Raw genomic sequence first — 19,262 nt, 5'->3', positions numbered from 1 at the left:
TACTGAGTTTCTCTGAAAAGACTTGTTAGTTTTTTTTATTTTCAGGGAGGCTGCTGGCAACAGTCTCCCTGCTTCGTGGGACTTAGGGGAGAGAAGTATGACCAACTTCTAGTGAGTTCAATGGCTCTGCTTCAGGCTGACAGGACACCATTAGCTCCTGAGGGTGCTGATCGCTGGGTACGCCTAGATGCACACTCCCGCAGCCTGCCGTCACCCCCTTACAGAGCCAGAAGACAGGTGAGTAGCAGAAGAACAGAAGACTTCTTCTTCAGTGACGGCATTCTGAGGTACCGAGCAGCGAGCGGAACGCTGCGCGCCATGCTCACACACAAACACAGGCACTGCAGGGTGCAGGGCACGGGGGGGTGGGGGGCACCCTGGGCAGCATAAATTCCTCACAAAAGGCTGGAAAAAGTGGACATTAGTGCCTGGGCACTGTCCTTACCCCGCTAGCGTAATTAATTATTTCTGAGCGGGACAGATATGCGCCATTACAGCGGCGGGGCTTCTTCCTCACCTCACCAGAACATCTTTAGAGCATTACAAGTCTATCACTATAGAGTTTATTATTTCCCAGACTGTGTACTTTTGGCGCTGGATTGTGAGCTGAAAAATCCTCTGTGTCCCTCTGACAGATTTACTGACGGTCTGTCCCCCATAAGCCGGTGTGTCTGTGGGTACTTGGTATATGTGTGTCAACATGTCGGTGGCTGAATGTTTTTCCCAAGAGGAAACTATATTAGGAATGCAGACATATGATGGTGGCCCTGTTGGCACCACCAATAACTGACTGGGTAAATGTTTCAGTAATATCAGAGTAAGGTTGGATAAATCTGTGTCCCAGACACAGATGTAGAGAATAGATGTGATATTCATGGCTATGTTTCTTTTCCCTCAGGCCCCGCTGGGTCGCAAAAATGTTATTTTGCCCAGTTACTACACACTGATACTGACACGGATACTGATACTTATGTCGACCATAATGTTTCCTGATTAGATCCAATATTGGCAAGGAGCATTCAGTACATGATTGTGGATATTAAGGACATATTAAAATCACTGAAGACCCTGCTGTTCCTGACAAAGGGGTCTATATGTATGTATATATAGATATATAATGAAAGCTGGGCCAGCTCGACAAGATGGTTTCAAATCCCCAAAAGGATTCTGGTTGTTTATTCATTTCCCGCCGCGGACAGAATAAAGTGGGAGTCACCCCCTGTTCTGCACGGGGCCCTGTCACAAATCCAGCGGATCGTATGCAGGAAGCTACATTATTTCTAGTTATGTAACCACGGGTACATTACTTAGACATGCCATTACATGTGCATGGGTGAGTAGTAGTATTCAAGAATTGGTCGAATACCTTGTCATCCGATATAGATACCCTGGAGAGATGGGATACTCCTTACGTTGTATCATATCAAGGACACTGCAGCATACTTACGTGAGACTGCAAGGGATATAGGACTCTTGAGTTCACGGGCCAATTTCATGGCAGTGTCGGATAGGAGGGCATTGTGGATTCACCAAGAGAATGCTGATGCTGACTCCAAGAAGAAAGGGAGTCTCTTCCCTATGAAGGTGAAGCCTTGTTTGGTGACTGCCTAGTTAATTTGATCTCGGCAGCTCCCGCAGGTAAGTCAACCTTCTTGCCCTATGTTCCCTCCCAACGGATGAAGACGCATCATTATCTGATGCAGTCATTTCGGCCCAATAGATATGCAAGAAGTTAAGATTCCCCTTTCTTTGCAGGTAGAGGAAGGAGAAGAGAGAAGAGGTCTGCATCCTCTTCAAGATCGCAGGAGCAGAGATCATCCTCTGCTTCTGCCAAATCCACTGCATGACGCTGGGGCTCTCTTGCAGGAGCCCGCACCAGTGGGGGCACGTCTAAAACTCTTCAGTCAGTTCTGGATTCATTCGGACATGGACTTGTGTGTTTTACAAATAGTGTCCCAAGGGTACAAACTGGGGTTTCAAGATGTTCCCCCTCACCGATTGTTCAAACATTAAGTTACTGTGCTATTCCTGGGTTATATAGCGCTGGGGTATGTGCTGGCATACTCTCTCTCTGTCTCTCCAAAGGGCCTTGTGGGGGAAATGTCTTCAGTAAAAGTATTCCCTGTGTGTGTGGTGTGTCGGTACACGTGTGTCGACATGTCTGAGGAAGAAGGCTATATTAGAGAGGAGCGGGAGCAAATGAATGTGGTGTCTCCGCTGACACCTGATTGGATGGATATGTGGAATGTTTTAAATGCTAGTGTAAACTCATTGCACAAAAGATTAGACAAGGCAGAAGCTTTGGGACAGTCAGGGTCTCAACCAATGCCTAATCCTATGTCGCAGGGACTGTCAGGGTCTCATAAGCGCCCACTATCCAGATTGTTGACACAGATACCGACACGGATTCTGACTCCAGTGTCGATTACGATGATGCAAAGTTACAGCCAAAATTGGCAAAATACATTTGATATATGATTATGGCAATAAAAGATGTTTTGCACATCACAGAGGAGCCCCCTATCCCTGACAAGAGGGTACATATGTACAAGGGAAAGAAGCCTGAGGTAACCTTTCCCCCCTCACACGAGCTGAACGAGTTATGTGAAAAAGCTTGGGAATCTCCTGCAGATTTCCAAAAGGATTCCCCTTTCCCATCAACGGATAGGTTACGATGGGAGTCCTCCCCTTGGGTGGACAAAGCATTAACACGCTTATCCAAGAAGGTAGCCCTCCCATCCCAGGATACGGCTACCCTCAAAGAGTCTGCTGACCGCAAACAGGAGATTACCCTGAAGTCCATTTATACACATTCAGGTACCTTACTCAGACCGGCAATAGCGTCGGCCTGGGTGTGTAGTGCTGTAGCGGCATGGACGGATACCCTAGATAAGGCTACTATTTTATTGCCCCTGGGGCATATAAGAGATGCTGTCCTATATATGTGTGTATGCAAACTACAGGTGGTGCTGCAGGGCTCACACCCTTTTACTTGTCTTGTAGAGCAACTCTGGAGCTGTTACTGGGTCCAGCTGCTGCAAGAAATCAGCTTGAATGCTTCAGGGGCTTGGGCATGGCCAACATGAGCCCCACACTGATGGGGGTGTATAAAGCGATCTAGGGGTCATCCAAGCGCAACCCCACAAAGGCCGCCATGCCCTGCGTGACCATTTTCTCTTTTCATATGCAGACGAGGGTTGCAGCCAACTATGCCCATTGCTTGGATGACATCACCGTATGCAAATCCGTCTGCTGCAGACCTTTCCCCAGGAATGCTTGTACTAGTTGTTGCATATGGTTTGATGTTTGAGGGTGCTTCAGTATTAGGCAGCCTTCCGCCCTCTCATGTTCATCTGAAAATATGTGGTCTCCCTGCAGTTCCCTTGTGCTTCCTCAGTTGAATCTCCTTAACTTGACGGGTGTGTGCCCGAGCAGCCGCCCTCCACAGCCCTATCCCAGCACATGCTTTTCTTGCGTATGAGATCTCTTGATCATGAAGATAGTTCTCACAGGGTGAGGTTCATCCATTACATTTTAAAGTAGGAAGGTACAAATTACATATTCAAATTACATATATGTGCTGGATTCAAATGTTTTCCCCCCTTCCTTTCTCAATTGTGCCCATCAGCAGCTATTCTAATGTTGCTGCCAATGGGTGTGACACATTCATTTCTTCTGTGGGGTACACTGGACTCCACAAGGATTCACATTGGGGTGTAGAGTAGGATCTTGATCTGAGGCACCAACAGGCTCAAAGCTTTTGACTGTTCCCAAGATGCTCAGCGCCCCCTCCTCTATAACCTCGCTTCCATGAACAGGGAGCTCAGTTTGTAGTTGGTGCCTTCAGTAGCAGGCCACTTAAGAGGGGGCTGCCTCAGGCAGCCTATTCTTAGCTATTAATTTTGACAAGAAAAGAAGAACTTTTTTTTATAAGAATCTACAAGGGCTGCAGCAGGCTAGGTCTAATAGACATCTTTACTGCAGCTCCATCACTCCCAGCGGCGCAGTATACTCCCGCGCCCTGGTTGCTGGGTCACTGCAGCGGAGGCTCCGGTTTCTTCCTAAGGTCAGTCACACACACACCGCCCTCCGGGATCACGAGGCCGCTGATGAAAGGGAGGTAAGGGACTTCTGTGCCCACACTATACCGTGATCCAGCGTGGCTGTAGGGGGCGGGCCATGTGCGCACTGGCGTGGATACTGATTACTGGGCAGCCGCTCCACTAGCCACCAGGGACAGTTAAGGAGCACAGCTCTGGGGGGTTTTCTCTTATATTAACCCCATTTTGTACTACCCGCAGTGCATTGTGATAGGTAATAGAGCCTGATTCAGGTTGGATTGCAATCGCAATAAGCAGTCCAACTGCAAAAATTGCTAAGAGCATATGCATGCGCCTGCATTTTCTGCGGCACCCCGCAGTTAATGCGATCGCCTCTGACTGTCAATCGGTGCTGGGGGGGGGGGGGGGTCAGCAACACTCCATTTCCAAGTCGGAGATGGAGCGGTGCGTGGGCAGGGCTTCAAAATGGGGTCGGCAACGGAGAAACAGGAGGCGTGGTCAGAGCGGTTGCATGACATCACATGCAGCAGCTGCGATCACAAAAATGGTGGCGGCTTCCTGCGCACACATACAGTCTGCACCAACAGGAGGCTAACCCATTTTTTATGATCACGCTGAACTGCACTGCGACTGCAATTTCAGCGTGGTCAAGAAGGGAGGCGGCATGCTGGGTGGCCCCAGCATGCGAACCAAAGGATTGCAAATTCTGTTACTTAGCAGAATTTGCAATCCTTACTGAATTAGGCCCATTGATTACAAAATTTATTTGTAAATATTTGAAGTTTTTCTTCAGGGACTAACACAAAAGATGCTTGGGGCTACTAACACATGGGTAAGCCACGTAAAGCTTCCCATGGGTCAGTGGCATCACAACGGGGTTGCGGCCCACACCCGAGTGTCACCCGCCAAGGGGGGTGACACCAAAGTGCCGGCTCCTATTCAGTGACAGAATATGGGTGTTTCACTGTGACATTACGTGCAACACCCAGTTTCTGTCACTGTGCAGGAGCCAGCACCACTCACACACTAGTCCCCGGGTGCAGCACTCAACCCCCGGGATACCCGGAGCAACAAAATGGAGATTCAGGCCAACAGGCCACACCCCTACCTATGAGACCATGCCTCCATTTTACCATTGCGCTGCTTATCTGCGCGCACTGCATTACAATCTCCCTCGCTGCCTCTCTGGGTGTCACCAATGATAGTGACACCTTTGCCATGCTTGTAGCAGCTGGTCCTAAGATCTACGCCTCCAGCCCTGAGTGTTTGCCCTTGTGACTTGTTGATCATCATAGCGAAGCAGATTCTTACAGAAAACTGCAGGGGCTTAGATTGAAAAGAAAAACATTGACGAACCCATCATTTCAGCAACAGGGTCTGCCACACGGCTGACTGAAATGACTGGTTGGTTTGGACCCCCACCAAAAAAGAAGCAATCAATCTCTCCTTGCACAAACTGGCTCTACAGAGGCAAGATGTCCACCTCATCATCCTCCGATTCCTCACCCCTTTCACTGTGTACATCGCCCTCCTCACAGATTATTAATTCGTCCCCACTGGAATCCACCATCTCAGATCCCTGTGTACTTTCTGGAGGCAATTGCTGGTGAATGTCTCCACGGAGGAATTGATTATAATTCATTTTGATGATCATCATCTTCTCCACATTTTCTGGAAGTAACCTCGTACGCCGATTGCTGACAAGGTGAGCGGCTGCACTAAACACTCTTTTGGAGTACACACTGGAGGGAGGGCAACTTAGGTAGAATAAAGCCAGTTTGTGCAAGGGCCTCCAAATTGCCTCTTTTTCCTGCCAGTATACATACGGACTGTCTGACGTGCCTACCTGGATGCGGTCACTCATATAATCCTCCACCATTCTTTCAAAGGTGACAGAATCATATGCAGTGACAGTAGACGACATGTCAGTAATCGTTGCCAGGTCCTTCAGTCCGGACCAGATGTCAGCACTCACTCCAGACTGCCCTGCATCACCGCCAGCGGGTGGGCTCGGAATTATTAGCCTTTTCCTCGCACCCCCAGTTGCGGGAGAATGTGAAGGAGGAGCTGTTGACGGGTCACGTTCCGCTTGACTTGACAATTTTCTCACCAGCAGGTCTTTGAACCTCTGCAGACTTGTGTCTGCAGGAAAGAGAGATACAATGTAGGTTTTAAATCTAGGATCGAGCACGGTGGCCAAAATTTATTGCTCTGATTTCAACAGATTGAATCCTGGTTAAGCGAATTAAGGGCTCCATCCACAAGTCCCACATGCCTAGCGGAATCGCTCTGTTTTAGCTCCTCCTTCAATGTCTCCAGCTTCTTCTGCAAAAGCCTGATGAGGGGAATGACCTGACTCAGGCTGGCAGTGTCTGAACTGACTTCACGTGTGGCAAGTTCAAAGGATTGCAGAACCTTGCACAACGTTGAAATCATTCTCCACTGCGCTTGAGTCAGGTGCATTCCCCCTCCTTTGCCTATATCGTGGGTAGATGTATAGGCTTGAATGGCCTTTTGCTGCTCCTCCATCTTCTGAAGCATATAGAGGGTTGAATTCCACCTCGTTACCACCTCTTGCTTCAGAGGATGGCAGGGCAGGTTCAGGAATGTTTGGTGGTGCTCCAGTCTTCGGCACGCGGTGGCTGAATGCAGAAAGTGGCCCGCAATTCTTCGGGCCACCGACAGCATCTCTTGCATGCCCCTGTCGTTTTTTAAATAATTCTGCACCACCAAATTCAATGTATGTGCAAAACATGGGACGTGCTGGAATTTGCCCAGATGTAATGCACGCACAATATTGGTGGCGTTGTCCGATGTCACAAATCCCCAGGAGAGTCAAATTGGGGTAAGCCATTCTGCGATGATGTTCCTCAGTTTCCGTAAGAGGTTGTCAGCTGTGTGCCTCTTATGGAAAGCGGTGATACAAAGCGTAGCCTGCCTAGGAACGAGTTGGCATTTGCGAGATGCTGCTACTGGTGCCGCCGCTGCTGTTCTTGCTGCGGGAGGCAATACATCTACCCAGTGGGCTGTCACAGTCATATAGTCCTGAGTCTGCCCTGCTCCACTTAACCACGGACATGTGGACTAGTGGACATTGGGTACAACTGCATTTTTTAGGACACTGGTGACTCTTTTTCTGAGGTCTGTGTACATTTTCGGTATCGCCTGCCTAGAGAAATGGAACCTAGATGGCATTTGGTACCGGGGACACAGTACCTCAATGAAGTCTCTAGTTGCCTCTGAATTAACGATGGATACCGGAACCACGTTTCTCACCACACAGGCTGACAAGACCTGAGTTATCCGCTTTGCAGCAGGATGACTGCTGTGATATTTCATCTTCCTCGCAAAGGACTGTTGGACAGTCAATTGCCTACTGGAAGTAGTACAAGTGGTCTTCCCACTTCCCCTCTGGGATGACGATCGACTCCCAGCAGCAACAACAGCAGCGCCAGCAGCAGTAGGCGTTACACTCAAGGATGCATCGGAGGAATCCCAGGCAGGAGAGGACTCGTCAGACTTGCCAGTGACATGGCCTGCAGGACTATTGGCTCTCCTGTCTAAGGAGGAAATTGACACTGAGGGAGTTGGTGGTGTGGTTTGCAGGAGCTTGGTTACAAGAGGAAGGGATTTAGTGGTCAGTGGACTGCTTCCGCTGTCGTCCAAAGTTTTTGAACTTGTCACTGACTTATGATTAATGCGCTGCAGGTGACGTATAAGGGAGGATGTTCTGAGGTGGTTAACGTCCTTACCCCTACTTATTACAGCTTGACAAAGGCAACACACGGCTTGACACCTGTTGTCCGCATTTGTGTACAGGATGCATACCTTCATGTCCAAATTTATCCATCTCATCAGTCGTACCTCAGATTTGCGGTACAGGACTGTCATTGCAAATTTCAGACGTTGCTGTTTGGTCTCTCCACGGCCCAGAGAATTTTCACCAAGGTAATGGTGGAAATGATGGTTTTCCTGCGCAAGCAAGGTGTCACAATTATCCCGTACTTGAGCGATCTCATAAAAGCGAGATCAAGAGAGCAGTTGCTGAACAGCGTATCACTTTCACTGAAAGTGTTACAGCAACACGGCTGGATTTTCAATATCCCAAAGTCGCAGTTGGTTCCTACGACTCGTCTGTCTTTCTTGGGCAAGATTCTGGACACAGACCAGAAGAGGGTTTATCTCCCGATAGAAAAGGCCCAGGAACTCATGACTCTTGTCAGGAACCTATTGAAACCAAAACTTGTGTCAGTGCATCACTGCACTCGAGTCCTGGGAAAGATGGTGGCATCATACAAAGCCATTCCATTCGGCAGGTTCCATGCGAATACATTCCAATGGGACCTACTGGACAAGTGGTCTGGGTCACATTTACAGATGCATTGGTTGATCACCCTGTCCCCCAGGGTCAGGGTATCACTCCTGTGGTGGCTGCAGAGTGCTCACCTTCTCGAGTGACGCAGATTCGGCATTCAGGACTGGATCCTGGTGACCACAGATGCAAGCCTCCAAGGTTGGGGAGCAGTCACACAGGGAAGAAATTTCCAAGGTCTTTGGTCAAGTCAAGAGACTTGTCTTCACATCAACATCCTGAAACTAGGGGCCATATACAATGCCCTACGTCAAGCGGAGACCTTACTTTGCGACCAACCGGTTCTGATCCAGTCAGACAACGTCACCGCAGTGGCTCATGTAAACCGCCAAGGCAGCACAAGGAGCAGAGTGGCGATGGCACAAGCTACCTTTGCATTTTTCTCCCAAACGAAGGACACTAGAATGAAAATTTTAAAGCCTCCTGTTAGTGCTTCATCTACACGGTATAGCCCTGAATTTTCCAATGCGTAGCTCTTTGCAAAAGAGAGATATTGGCAAGGAAAAGCTGTCTTGTACCTTTGCATTTTTCTCCCAAACGAAGGACACTAGAAAGAAAATTTTAAAGCCTCCTGTTAGGCCATCATCTACACGGCATAGCCCTGAATTTTCCAATGCGTAGCTCTTTGCAAAAGAGAGATATTGGCAAGGAAAAGCTGTCTTGTACCTTTGCATTTTTCTCCCAAACGAAGGACACTAGAAAGAAAATTTTAAAGCCTCCTGTTAGGCCATCATCTACACGGCATAGCCCTGAATTTTCCAATGTGCAGCTCTTTGCAAAAGAGAGATATTGGCAAGGAAAAGCTGTCTTGTACCTTTGCATTTTTCTCCCAAACGAAGGAAACTAGAATGAAAATTTTAAAGCCTCCTGTTAGTGCTTCATCTACACGGTATAGCCCTGAATTTTCCAATGCGTAGCTCTTTGCAAAAGAGAGATATTGGCAAGTAAAAGCTGTCTTTCAACTCTTCCACAACTGAAAAACAGATAGTGTTCCCAAGCCTTCCATCCTGTAATATCTTCAGTCTCTCGTCAATGAAGAAAACAATCCCTCCAGCAGACTCTTCAACCACGATACAAGATCACAGCCAAAAGGGCGAAAAGCAACTACACTTGCGTTTAACCAAAATGGCTAAAACTTAGTGGAGGAAAGTGCAGTGCACCAAAACATAAGCTGACACAATCATGGAGAATGCGCCAGCATATATGCTCTTCTATCTATATTTTGCAAACCTGCTCTTGTCCCCTCCAGCTGCTCCATGTAGATTTGACGCCTGGCAAGGTGCATAACCCACTGACAAGCAGGCACACTCCTGCATGAGTTTTCACTCTCACTAGCAGGATGATACACATTCATTTGCATGTGCTCCACCTCTGACACACCGCCCACCCAACCACCCAGTCACCAGAGCCACCCACAAGCCAACTGGCTCCGTGATTTAATTTGCACAGTGCAGTCATCCAGGCAGCATGTCCTTCTCAATGGAATAATCTCTGGTTCCATGGAATCTTCCGCATTGGAATGCTGCGGAACAAAAAGGATTTAAACATTCAGCTTGCTAGCATTCAATGTACCTGCGGCTTGGCTCTAGCACATGGGTCTTCATCCTGTGGCCCTCCAGCTGCTGTGAAACTACACATCCCAGCATGCCCTGCCACAGTTTTGCTATTAAGGTATGCTAAAACTGAGGCAGGGCATGCTGGTATATGTAGCTCCACAGCAGCTGGAGGGTCGCAGGTTGAAGACCCATATTCTGGCATGCCTGTTCTATGATGCATGTTCCGTGATGTCACAATCAGCTTGGAATGGGGTGTCTAGCATGCATTTGCTGACAGCCACTTGAGGGAGACACACATCAGGAGATGCATCATATCGGAGGTCTTCGATGCCTTTCCAGCAAATGCACACCACCAGCTGCTGGTCTGGACACAAAACAATACCCACAATTGAAGGCTCAAAATGCCCAACTACAGGATTAATGTAAGTAGTGAATTTAGGAATGAATTTAGAAGTAGGAAATGAAGTTAGTTCACAAGTACATTCAAATTCCGATCTAAAGTCTAGGTAGGCCTCACGTCCTGGCAGCCCCCAGCATTTAAAAATGCCTTGATTAGAGGTAGGTAATTAAATGTAGATAAGAAGTAGACACAAAATAACACTCCACAGAGCAATTATCAGGTGTCTTTATCAATTGTTGCATTTAAAAAATCAAGCAATTAGGGAACACAATGTTGCGACAATGTAACCCTATTTGCAAAATAGTACTAAATAAGTTTGTCGATGTAAGACATTTGCAAAGGCGCAAACAAAACACGCTGGAAAATGCAACTGAATCTGTTTTTGGAGGTTAGAATAGATGCAGGATCAAGTAGCTCAATGGGTAGGGTGTTTGATTAGAATTCAACAGGTTATAGATTTGAATCCTGGGTATGATAGTTTGAGGTGTTATTTAATAAAGTATGTTTATATATTAGTCACACATGGCTTACTTGTACAAATGGCATGTCACCAGTTAGTGCTGACTGCTGATATGCCATTTGCACAAACACGCCATGTGTGACTGTATATGCATTTAAGGAGGGCACCCCGGCAATACCACAAACCATTGAGTGTCAAGTATACTAGATATATCTTCATATCTCATGTGCTTTCTCTGAGACCAATCTTGTTATGCCCCTTCCCCACAAGGCATGCGCCTTTTGTCCATATTGCAAAAATGGGGAGGGGAGGGGGGGGGGGCATATTATTCTCTGTCACAGGGCACCAAAAAGTCTAGTTATGGCTCTGGTATGCATTATGTAATCTGGCAGACCATATCTCCAACACTGGCTGGTTGGAATAGAAATCCGGTTATCTATGTGAGCAAATGACCATCAACGATTTACTCTCAAACACTAGAAAATGGACAAACATGGTCCCCTAAACAAATTGGTTAAATTTTGGGTTTAACCAATTTGTGTAATGACCATTTTTGACCACTTTTCTAGTGTTTGGGAGCAAATGGTTAATTGACATTTGCTACTATACATTACCAGATTTTCATTCCATCCATCCAGACTGGATAGATAGCCTGACAGATAATTGTGTAGTGTACGCCCAGGATAACTGTCAGTTGTGCTTTCTTTTATGACGGCACATAAATGGGTGGGCAGATCCAGAGCAAGCACTGCCCACTCATGCATAGTTGTCAACTGATGTGAAGTTCCAGGGGGCAATCTCAGTTATAAAGAAAAGTATCTGGAAATTGTCCCTAGTTTAAAAAAAAAATAAAAAAAAATTGATCAACTCCATTTATTTAGTATGATATCCCAGCAGTCAGAACAACATACTTTATTAAATAACACATCTCAAACTACCATACCCAGGATTCAAACCTATAACCTGATGAATTCTAATCAAACACCCTACGTATTGAGCTATTTGATCCTGCATAAAAATTGTGAACATTATATGAAGCTATTGGTACTTTGCAAAAAAAAAGTATCAGCATTACAACGCAGCAGATCCATGCAGTTTGCAGCCACACACTACATGTATCTGCTCAGCCACAATGCTGATTATTTCTTCACAAAGTACAAGGTGAGCTCCAAACAGAATTCTCTAGCTTAGAATTATACCTTTCTATGCCAAACCTAGAAGTCGGGCCCCCCACCCTGGGATCCCCCAGAGGGAGGCCTGCACCGTCATGCGGCAGGCTTGTCCGTTTTGGAAGCAGGCTGATGGGCAGCCCAGGCTTGCTTCAGTCTGGGCTTGGCAGGTCTGGAAGCATGAGCTTGCTTTGGGTATGCCTGACCTTGGGTACGCTTTACCTGAGGGATGAAAGGGCCAAGGGAAAGTACTTTTAGCCTTCTGCGTGGTAGGAGTCATACGAGGTAGGCAAGCTGTTTTAGCAGTAGCCAGATCAGCTACAATCTTATTGAGGTCTTCTCCAAAGAGAGTGTCTCCCTTGAAAGGAAGCACCTCCAGGGTTTTCTTGGAATCCATATCCACCGACCAGGATCTCAACCAGCTGTATAAAGTATTACCTTGGAACTGGCTCTCCACTCCCCATTATCTGGTTATCATGGCTTCCTCCGCCAGTGTCCAGACTCGCTTGCTGAAGCTCGGCCACTTCTTCCTAGCAGCAGGCTCCTGGATCACTGGGCAGCAGAGGTGCTTGGGAGCCGGAAGGGGGCGGAGCAATCAGGCAGGCAGTTGCAGTGCTGCCCAGCTATCTGTGGTGTGAGAAGAAGCAGGGGCATCCCACCGCTGGCAGTGCTGCAGCTAGCGGTGGTGGCAGCGGCGAGGCTGCTGGGCTGGGTCTTGAAAAAGGTGGAAAGAAGGGTGTTACGGCATGGAATGTACAAACTGCGAGACCCTGCTGGTAGCGCCTTTGTCTATTTAGTAGGAAGGGCACGTAACAGCCGGGGGGCAATGGAGGAAGCCCCTTTAGGGCTGGAGCCCCTTCAGGGCTGGAGCCCGGCGGCAACTGACTCCGTTGTCTCTGGCAGTTCTGCCCCTGGACTAGAGGAATGGTCAAGAACATGGCAACATTTAATGCCAAAAAATGCAAAATCATACACGTCTCAAAAATGCAAAGGCTAACTATAATATTAAGGGCATTATAATGGCAAGAGGAAAGCTATCTAAGTATTACTATTTCAGGTGAGCAATGTAACAAAGCAATAGGAAAGGCAAGTCAGATGCTTGTTTGCATAGGTTAAAGAACCAGTAGCAGAAAAAAGTAATACAGGTTGAGTATCCCATATGCAAATATTCCGAAATACGGAATATTCCGAAATACGGACTTTTTTGAGTGAGACTGAGATAGTGAAACCTTTGTTTTTTGATGGCTCAGTGTACACAAACTTTGTTTAATACTCAAAGTTATTAAAAATATTGTATTAAATGAACTTCAGACTGTGTGTATAAGGTGTATATGACACATGAATGAATTCTGTGAATGTACACACACTTTGTTTAATGCACAAAGTTATAAAAAATATTGGCTAAAATGACCTTCAGGCTGTGTGTATAAGGTGTATATGAAACATAAATGCATTCTGTGCTTAGATTTAGGTCCCATCACCATAATATCTCGTTATGGTATGCAATTATTCCAAAATACAGAAAAATCCGATATCCAAAATTCCTCTGGTCCCAAGCATTTTGGATAAGGGATACTCAACCTGTAATGCCACTGTATAGGTCCTTGGTACAGCCACATTTAGAATCCTGTGTTCAGTTCCTGAAGCCATATCTCCAGAAGGCTGTAAATACATTAGGGCAACTAAAATTGTGCATGGCCTACATCACAAAACTTACCTGGAAATACTAAAAGATTATGTGTATAGTTTGGAGAAGGGAAGAGGGAACATACAGTAATAGAAACATTTAAATATATAGGGAGGAATGTAATAGGGTGTGAGAATCAGAAAGTGAGAGATTTTGTGTTTTTTCCTGTTGTTTTTTTTTTTTTTATTGTTTGTTTTTTAAAGTGGCAATCCTTTACATGGCAAAACCAGGTTGATATTTGCCATGTAAAGGATTGCCACCGTGGGCATGTGTAGAAGGGGCACTGCTACTGTTGGCATTATGTGTGTAAGCTGCACTGATATGGTGGTTATGTGTATAAAGGGCACTGCGACTGTGGGTATTATTATTATTATTATTATTATTATTATTACATGCGGTGTAATGACAATAAGATAGTGCTACTGTGTGGCGTATTTTGATTTGGGGTGCTATTGTGTGGCCATGCCCCTTCCTTGTGATACCACACCTTCTTTTTTTAAGGAGCGCACTGTCCCTTTATTAAGTATTGGAGAGAGGGCCCAAATTAATAGTTTGCAGGGAGGCGCCAAACACCCTAGCACTGGCCCTTTGGTAGGGGACAGGATTTGCTTCTGCTTGTGCACATATGTTATGATTGCCAGCCAACAGCACTGGTTTTGCCTATAACACTAACTATAAATATTTTGAATTGGTCCTGGACCACCAATCCAAGGCACCCCTGCAAGTGTCCTGAGGCACCCCAGGGTGCAGTTTGAGTACCACTGGTCTAGTGAGTACCCAGGATAATTATTGTAGCTGGTCTGCGGGTAACAGCTCTCAGATCCACTTCTAGAAAAAATGCAGCAATGTAATTTGAGTGACAAACTGCAGAGATGAACCCTTTCTGTGACTGTTGCACAGGGATCACACAAACTCTATTCATAGGGCTGACTTCACTTAGGGGAGATGTTCTCACCCCGCAAAGAAGTGCGAGTATATACCGCACTTACGGTACCATTGGATTTACAGATATTTTCTTGCAATACACTATGGGGGTCATTCTGAGTTGATTGCTCGCTAGCAGTTTTTAGCAGCCATGCAAACGCATTGTCGCTGCCCACTGGAGAGTGTATATTCACTTTGGAGAAGTGCGAACACTTGAGCAGCAGAGCGCCTGCAAAATCGTTTCAAAATAAGACCAGCACTGTAGTTACACTTCGTGTGCGTTGATTCTAACAACCGAGGGACGGCTTTTGATGTCACACACCCATCCAGCGAAAGCCCAGCCACGTCTGCATTTCTTCTGCCACGCCTGCATTTTTCCAAGCACTCCCTGAAAACGGTCAGTTGACACCCAGAAACGCCCTCTTTCTGTCAATCTCCTTGTGGCCTGTTCTGTGATTGGAATAATCGCTAGAACTAGTGCAAAACCACAATGGACTTTGTACCCGTACGATGCGCATGCACATTACGGAGCATGCGCATGCACAGATTAGCCATTTTTTTTCAACTGATTGCTACGCAGCGAACAACGGCAGCAAGCGATCAACTCGGAATGACCCCCTATATACATAGAAACATGGATTTTTACTGCAGGAATTATGGTTAGTTTAGGGGTATCGGTTAGGGTCAACAGAGGTGTAGCTAGGGGTCCAAGCGCCCCTGGCAAAGTAAGGGACTGGCGCCCCCCCTTTCGATAAAGCATTGCAGTCCATTGGCGGTTACCATGTTGGAGCCACAGCAACTGACCCCCTCCCCCACACGCTGCCCTACATCATCGGCTGGGATTCACTGTTGGTGTGAAGCCACTGGGAACATTCTGGTAGCATTAGCAGCAGTCTGTGTCATAGATAGGGAAGGCAGAAGGTTAACTAGCTAATAGCAGTCTGTTGGCAGCAGAGGCTGGGCGGGGGGCTGAGAATGAGCCAACGCTGATCAGTGTCCAGTCTGCTCAGACAAAAATATTTTGTGATCAGGGCTGGTTCTAGACCAAAGGAGCCAATGGCAAAAATTTCCTTTGCCCCCCCCCCCCCCACACACACACACACACATACACACACACACACACACACACACACACACACACACACACACCAAAAAAGAACATATCCCAGTTTAACATAACGCTATGTGGTGCAAGGTGTGGAGCTGGTCACTTGTATCAGACCTCTGACATTTGCCTTTTCACCCATATTGCATACTTTTTCTTGCAGGTTGTGTCTTAATTCAAGAAGTGTTCTAAGTACTTCAGCTTAGTATCTTTACTGACCCCTCTTTACCCCACACTACATAACTGACCCCTCTATACCCTACACTACATCACTGACCTTTCTATAACCATCACTGCATTACTGACCCCTCTATACAGTACACTGACCTCTATATACCTGCTAGTACATCCCTGATGCCTATATTCCCTAAGCTAAATCCCTGACGCCTCTATTCCCTACGCTACATTCCTGATGCCTCTATAACCTACGCTACATCCCTGACGCCTCTATACCCTACGCTACATCCCTGACGCCTCTATACAGTACAATGCATTACTGATCCCTCTAGACCATACATCCTCATTACATCAGAGAGATAGTGAAACACTGGAAAAAATAAGGATAAAGTGGACTACAGAAACTGATGCTCTAAACAAAGGAGAGAGAGAGAAAAGCACAAGGGAAAGTGGGCAAACGGAACACCATAGAGAGAGGAGAGATAGAAATGCCTGAAAAAGTAAAGGGGGTTGGGTATGGCATCCGGCGCTCGGGATTCCAGCAGTCACATGATACCTAATCCTAATCCTAACCCTCTGGGGGGGTGGCGGATAGGGCTAACCCTCAGGGGGTGGCAGCTAGGACTAACCCCCCCCCTCCTAGTGCCTTCCCTTACACCCCCTCCCCCGGTCCTAACCCTCCCTCCAATACTCGCCTTCGGGATGTTGGCTGTCTGTGTGCCGGCACCAGTCTCCCAAGTGGTGTCAGGATTCCAACATCGGTCAAATGACCGCCGGTATACCGTCTGCCGGGATGGTAAATGTATCCTGAGGACAGGTAGTGAGTGTGGAGGGATAGGTGGTTCAGTAAAATGTAACAGCTCAAACTGCGATCATTCACTGATAAATTGATTTATAGCTCTCCCTTTTTAACCATTGCAGTCATAAAAGCAATGTTTTTTAAACTTTTAAATAAAGCTTGTTAGCATCCCCAGCACACTGTATATGCTGGGAGATGTAGTTCTCAATATGAAAACATTTAATTACTGTATGAACTCTAATTCCCCAACTGAAACCTCTCACAAACACACACTCCTAAATCTAGTACACACACACACACATTTTCCCAGTACTGACAACTCTCATCACTTCCACACACTGACAACTCCCTCCTGCTCCTCTCCCCACTGACACTGACAGCTCCCTCACAGTCACACACATCCTCCACCCCCCCACCCCCCCCACACACACACTGAGAGCACACATGCACAAATCCCCCCCTCCTCGACACTAACTGTCACGGACTGCTTGGGCAGCAGGGGGCAGGCTCTGACTTGAAGTGCTGAAATTCAACAGCTCTCTCGAACTTGCAAGGCATGGCTGTGCAGCTGTCTCCAGCCATCTCCTTGCCCACTGTGTAATTTGTGGCGTTCTCTGATGTTCCCCGCTCTGCCTCTACAACCGGCACATAATGTACAGCAGTGGTGACTCCTGAGTATGGGCCTGGAGAACTCCGCCTACCGGGGGGTAGGGATTAATAATTTCAAAGGGGCAGAGCTAGGAGTGAAGCAGTGGACAGCAGTTGAGGGGCGTTTCAAACTGTAACAGGGTTGGGACAATTTCAGTATCCTTCCCTCACCGTCTAATTGGTCAGTCCCACGCTGATTGCCATAGCGCCCTTTCGAGACTGCAGAACTCTATCCCTTAGCCACGGTTGGCACAGCTGGATGGTGCCCCTGGCAAGTGCCATCCTGGCCAAGGGGTAGATACGCCCCTGAGGGTCAGGGCCAGCAACAGAAATCTCGGGGCCCAGTACACTGATATCTCTGGGGCCCCCTCAACCCCCCCTTAACTTGGCAGAGGGATCTTTAAAAAAAAATGGAGCCTTTGACTCGGACCGTCAGTGAGGCCGGCAGGTGGTTTTCATACTGGGCTATCCAGCTCTTCGGTGGCGGTGGCAGGGACATTCAGAAAAGGGCCAGCACAGCAACATGCATAATAATGGCAATACAGTATGGACCACAGGGACTGGACAAAGTGATGGGGTAAAAGGAGGGGGGAGGGTTTAGTTGGCCTGTTAATTGTTTTCCTGCTTAAATTGAGCAGTTGGTGGATACACTTTAAAAAGCAATATTGGCACTGTGGCCCCATTATTTCTGTTCTTAATACTTGGAGCCCTGAACAAGTGTCCCCTTTGTCCCCCCTGTCACCGGGCCTGTTCAGGCGTTACCTATGGAGAAGCTGCGACATGACATCCTAGGACACGATACTGCACCATGCATCACCATTATATTTCAGTGTGCCTTGTCAATATTTAAATCTTGTTCTGTGTGACGTGAGTTGTAAATGGTTGAAAATCTCTGTGCTACAGTATCGTCACCATGTAGTTATAACAACACCGCAAAACCACCAAAAGACGTGTTTTGGTAGAGGGACTGCTGGAGGGGCCCATTGGGGCCCCCAGTTTGCTACCCCACCCCAGTATACCTGTGCTGTAGCCAGTGGAAGGGGCACTATCTTCCCGGTGATCTCTTCGGGAAGATGGTGCCGCACATAGAAAGCAAAGACTCTGGCTGCACTCTCCTGCCCTCGCTCTAAGCAAGGTGATCGGGCCACAAAAGGACCCCTGTCGGACCCCTGCCGGACCCCGGCCTGTGGGCCACAAAAGGATGCATTGGGGGCGGCATGCGGCCCATGGGTTTGACACCCCTGCCCTAGAGTATCAAAATTTGTTTCACGGCACCCCTAGGCCAAAGTTTTTTTTATTGAGAAATTCAGAAAAAAATATAAAATTAAGTAAATTGTGTTTATAGCATGTCATCCTCAGGTTCAGTTATGTTGTGAGGGAATGGTTTTGCCAATTTAATAAAGTATAAATAATTTTAATTGATCCTGGACCACCAAACTATGCTACCAGTGCAAGAACCCCAGTTTGGAAACTACTGCCATAAAATAAACCTTTTTTGTTTTTTTTAAACTACATGTAATACACCTTAGAGCTCAGTTCCTAAAAGGTTTTAAACCCTTGCATACAGTAAACTACACATATTTAAAAATCCTACACCGGGCACAAGTGCTCACGGGCCAATTTCATGGCAGTCTCGGATAGGAGGGCATTGTGGATTCACCAAGGGAATGCTGATGCTGACTCCAAGAAGAAAGGGAGTCTCTTCCCTATGAAGGTGAAGCCTTGTTTGGCGACGGCCTAGTTAATTTGATCTCGGCAGCTCCCGCAGGTAAGTCATCCTTCTTGCCCTATGTTCCCTCTCAACGGATGAAGACGCATCATTATCTGACGCAGTCATTTCGGCCCAATAGATATGCAAGAAGTTAAGATTCCCCTTTCTTTGCAGGTAGAGGAAGGAAAAGAGG

The sequence above is a fragment of the Pseudophryne corroboree genome, chromosome 11 (assembly GCF_028390025.1).
Source record: "Pseudophryne corroboree isolate aPseCor3 chromosome 11, aPseCor3.hap2, whole genome shotgun sequence".
Taxonomy (NCBI): domain Eukaryota; kingdom Metazoa; phylum Chordata; class Amphibia; order Anura; family Myobatrachidae; genus Pseudophryne; species Pseudophryne corroboree.
The sequence above is the reverse complement of the archived record's forward strand: the minus strand, read 5'-3'. Positions refer to the sequence as shown.